We start from the raw sequence: 5,331 nt of genomic DNA, 5'->3' as shown, positions 1-5,331 counted from the left end.
TTGGCCACCGGGTGGCGGTGCAAGCAGACGAGGGAAGCTGGAGGCCTGCAGTCAGTCCCCCAGCCGCTGGGCTGTCCAGGTGTCCAAAAGAGGAAAGAATGGTTTACTCACCGCAGACTTGCCTCCTGCTCGAGAGGAACAAAACAAGCACATACGTGAAGGGGAACTCCGCGTTACTTTCTAAAAATTTTCTATCGTTTTTCCTATTGCAAATTTGCATACTGTTGTAAGCAAAATTGCACACAATACCAAAATGTATAAACAGATGGGGACGTTCCCTGTAATTCCCCTTATCCCTCAGTAAAACCACCGTCAACATTCTGGCACATGCCCTTCCATATGGACAGTGGGAATTTTAATCACCTGGCCAGTTAGTGATTCAAAGCTTCACTCTGAGAAACAGTATGTGTGTGTGATTTTTGGTGTTCCAGGAGGATGCGTTTTAGTCTCACAGGGATCGGGGACACCATTGGCAGTTAACGGGCAGGGACGGGGATTCCGATATCCTACAGGGCCCCAGAGCGTCTGAATCAAGTGTCATCCAGAGTTTTTTCCAATGTCCCAGACATTCCTGGGGTGGAAAAGCCTGTTAGTGATGATCCGGAGCTGGCCCCTTTTACATGCCCAGGCTACGAAACAGCATCGGTTTTTGAAACACAGATTAAAGGAATATTTCTTCTAGAATTGCACTGTCTATGTCTGTCTGTCTTTCTTGTTTGCAGCGTGCTTTCTGATGATCGCGTTCTCCTTCAGTCCTGAGTGGTCTGTTACAGGCAGGGACAGGCATTTGACACTTGCCTTCTCTTCTCTAGTGTCACGAGGCCTGAGTAATGACATTTTGAAATATGTGTTATTTGATTAGAAACGGTTTTCCTTTTTATCTTTTCCTCGAGCAGTATTTTGTGGCTTTAAAACATTAAGTGAGTGGGTGGGCATATTGTTTATGATCATCATTTCAGGAGAGTAGAGAGATGCTACCAAAATGTTACTTCTTTGCTCGGAAGGTGCTGGGTCTCACGGCGCCTCTTTCCCCTCCCCTTCAAAACCAGCCCTTCTTGTAGCCTCGGGCTGGGCCGGAGCCGTCCACTCGTCCACTCGGGCAGCTTCTCCAGGCCTGAAGGGCAGTGAGAACTGGGAGTATGGCTCAGAGTCAGGTGTGGGTGTGAATCTGGGTAAGGGGCCTACACCTGGTCTCTCCCTTGGGCCAAGTCCTCAGGTGGGCAGTAGGGGCAGGGGTCGAAGCAGTGGCCAGACCCCTGGTGGCCTTGGTGATCTGAGAGGAGAAGGCACTGTGCCCAGAGGCTGGGTGTGGCCCTGTCAAGGTAGTGTGAGGGAGCAGAGTGGAGCAGAAGGGCCCTTGGACTGGTGGTGGACTTTGGGCAGTTACCGTATATACTTGAGTATACGTCAGGTTTTTCAGCAACTTTTTTATGCCGTTTTTTGTGTTAAAATCAGGTGCCTCGGCGGATATTCAGGTCAGCTTAGACTCAAGTCTATGGGTGCATTGCATCCTTATGGCCCGACTTTGAGCCTGTGGGCCTGGAGCCCCGTGGCTGCACGGAGGGAGCCACGCAGCACACGCAGAGGGGCACAGCCGCCGGCGCCTCCAGGACTTTGGAGAACTCAGTGGATGGCAGCAGGACCCAGGTGCCCCTGACTTTTCTATGCCTCCCCCGCAAAAAAAACAAAACAAAACAGCACCGTGGTGTCGTCTGAGTTCTACACCCGCGGCCGTACACCTGTCTGGGAACGAGGCTCGCTTGTTCTCTTGGCTAAATGGGACCATAGTGACTTGGGTTCTAAATCTAAGCACTCTTGAGTTAGAAAGGGTGGATTTCACACAGAGACCCAACTGCCCCCTGCAGGAAGGGCAGTGCCCTACGAGTCAAGAAACCAGGGGCGCCCAGGGCCACAAGGAAGGGGTTCCTTCCTTCAGTTGGCCAAGACCCCGTTTGGATTCTTAGTGAGGAAGTAATTTTCTGAGGGGGAAAAAAGATAAAGTATCTGACTAAGATGCCCGGTGATGGAAGGGGTTGTAAGACAAGCTGCTAACCGCAAGGTCAGCAGTTTGACCCCTCAGCTGCTCCGAGAGAAAGAGGAGGCTTGGGACTCCTGTCAAGAGTGAGTCTCGGGAGCCCCTGGGGCCGGTTCTGCCCTGTCCTGTCAGGTCACGGGAGTGGAATCGACTGGACAGCAGCGAGCTTGCGCCTTGGAGCTTGACCGTGGTGTCTGTGGCTCAGGGGAAGGGAGAACCTCGTGGATCTAGACTTTCTTTAGAGACGCAGGGAGAACCCGAAAGAGCCTGCATCGACGGACGGAACCGACTGAGAAAGCCCTGCGTTGAAATTGTAGGCGAGGGGTGGCATCTGAGCCGAGAGGCTGGTGTCGGTGTGGTTAGGTGCCATCGAGTCGGGCCCCACCCAGAGCGACCGCGCCCTGCGCCATCCCCCCCACTGGCCTGAGCCCACTGGTGCGGTCCATCTTGTCAAGGCCCTTCCCCATTTTCGCTGCCCTTCTACTGTACCAAACGCAGTGGCCCTCTCCAGGGACTGGCCTCTCCTGACCATAGGTCCAAAGTCTGTGAGCTGAAATCTTGCCATCCTTGCCTCTAAGGAGCACGCGGGCCTTACTTCTTCTAAGACACTTTGACTTGTCCTTTAAGCCGTCCATAGGACTGTCCATAGTCTTCTCCAGCACCACAGTTCACGTGCACCGATTCTTCTAGTCTCCCTTATTCAAGGCCAGCTTTCTCAGGCACGCGAGGCCGTAGAGAACACCAGCGCTTGGTCAGGCACACCCGAGTCCTCAAAGAAACACCTTGCTCTTCAATCCTCTAAAGAGGGCTGTGCAGCCGATTTACCTAACCCACTCCGTCTTTTGATCTCTGGGCTGCTGCTTCCAGGAGCGCTGAGTGTGGATGCAGGTAAGGCAACCTCCCTGACACATTCAGCCTTTTCTCCATCTATCGTGATGTTGCCTGTGGGTCCCGTTGTGAGGATCTTGGTCTTCCTTACACGAGCTGTAATCCACACTGAAGGCTACAAACCTTGATCTTCGTCAGCAAGTGCTTCGGTTCCTCCTCGCTGTCAGCAGGCAAGAGTGTGTCACCTGCACTCTGCAGGTTGTGAGCAAGCCTTCCTCCCGCCCTGATGCCCCCCTCTTCCTAGAACCCAGCTTCTCTGGTGATTTGTTCAGCTGCAGATTGAGCAAGTATGGCGAGAGGGTACAACCCTGACGCACACCTTTCCTGATCTCAAACCACGCCGTATTCCCTGGTTCTGGTCTCACGGCTGCCTCTTGATCCATGAACACGTTCTGAATGAGCACAACGACGTTCCGGGATTCCCACTTTTCTCAAGGCATCCACAGTTCATTATGATCCACACAGTCAATGCCTCCGCGTGGTCGATAAAGCACAAGCATCTTCCTGGTGGTCTCTGCTTTGAGTCAAGACCCAGCTGACAGCAGCTACGATAGCCCTTGTTCCTTGTCCTCACTGGCAGCTCCTTGACAAGGTACTGCTGCCGCTCACCCACCCAGTGGCGGAGGGATGGGGAGGCTTGTTATTAGCCCAGGAGACAAAATCTTCCCCCCAAAGAAGCCTGTTTGAGACCAAGGTGCCCCTTGGTCTTGGCTGGTCACCTGGCTCCCACCAGTCTAAGCTGGGAGTGTGTTTTCCTTGGAGCAGAGTCTCTCAGTCACCACCCTGTCGGTCATTTGACCCAGAGAAGTCTCTGGGGCCAGGGGCTGTGGGGGCCCTGTGGAATGATGAGCAGCATGTCGGATGACACCTACTAGATGTCAGAATGCTCTCACGCCGCTGTGACAGACGGAAGGTCATTCGCTCACCGGGACCGGAACCCGAATCCTGGCTGACTTTCTCCCTGCTGGCTCTGGGAAAGGTCCTTGGCATCAGCCTTCCCTGGGCTCGGACTTGCCCAGGGTGGGCATCCGTGGTCCAGAGAAGGCACTGTGCTTCCGACTCTTCCTGCCTGGTGGCCGTTGGTCCCCTTGAGCTCTGCTTGCGTGTTTCATTTCTCTTAGGATCTCAAAAGAGATCGACTGCTTCAAGATACAATCCCACCCTGCAGACTGCCTCGTGCCCCATGCCCCTAACTGCCACGAATCCGGGCTCCCGAGGGCTGCACCATGGGCTTCAGTATAGAACATGAGGCTGGCGCCAGCCGGGCACAGTTTTGTTCTGTGGGGCACAGGGTCGCTATGGGTCGGAACCGACCTGGTGGCACCTAGCAGGAACAACAACCACCTCATGGTGCTAGGATTTATAGCACACAGGACAATGACGTAATTACTAATATCATGAGTCGTGGCCTAGCCAAATCGGCACACACGAGAGGGCTTGGAAAAGTTGGTGGAAACTTTCCCTTGTTTTAAATTCCGTTTGTCCAGAATCAAAGACCCCCTCTCTCTTTGGGGGTCAGGAGACACCATTCAATCGATACCACCTCCGTTGCCCAAGCGACAATCAGGAAAGCCAGATGCTCCTAATTGGTGAGGAGTGCTACTCTGTGGGAAGAGCCATCGCCTTTGTTGGACAAATACACTTTGGAAAAAGGAAGTGGACTTGGGGGGGCGTCATCTTTCCACAGGTGCAGTAAGGACGTTTCTGAATTTCCAGACAGCTTTGGGCCTGCTCTGAGTTTTAAGATGCAGGAGACACTTAAGAAGAGTTTGAGCCACCAAACGATTATGTCTGGTTTATTCTATTTACACAATTTTAAAAAGATGTATTCAATGGTGTACACGTGTGAGAAGATTTTGCTTGTTAGTTCGTCTTGTGAGAAGTTTAAAGAGTTTGCGTGGCTCCGTTCTAGCCTGTGTGTAATTGTACTTTAAATGCCTGCGGGAACTTGCTTGATTAAGGATGCAAACGGTGTTAGATGCTTTGAGGAATTTGATCTGTCAAGCTTATGAACCAATCTAAGCTGGATAAAAGAACAAGCCAAGGTAATCGTTATTATTTTGTATTAAGTTACTTAACTCATAAATAGCACCAACAAACATTGAATTCACGACAAGAAGACCATGGGTTTAGATGTATCTTCATAGGTCGGAACACGGATTCAAACGTAAGCAATGTGTTTTTTTTCTGCCTCAAATCTCCCTTGCACTGGAATTCACAGTCTCGGGGCTCGAATTTAAGCTCGGTGGTGGAAAGGGAAAAGGGCGTCACGTCCGCTTGAGCTTGGGATCGCTGATTCCGTGCCCGTCGCTCTGAACAGAAACATGTCCTCTGGCTTCACAACAGATCTCGGGGATTTTCCACGTCAATACGACCAGTCTCGCCGGACTGGCAGGCTCCGTCGTAGT

This window comes from Echinops telfairi, unplaced genomic scaffold (genome assembly GCF_000313985.2).
Source record: "Echinops telfairi isolate 266 unplaced genomic scaffold, ASM31398v2 ScPeMD7_7458;HRSCAF=8496, whole genome shotgun sequence".
Classification (NCBI taxonomy): domain Eukaryota; kingdom Metazoa; phylum Chordata; class Mammalia; order Afrosoricida; family Tenrecidae; genus Echinops; species Echinops telfairi.
Note: the sequence above shows the minus strand (reverse complement) of the source record.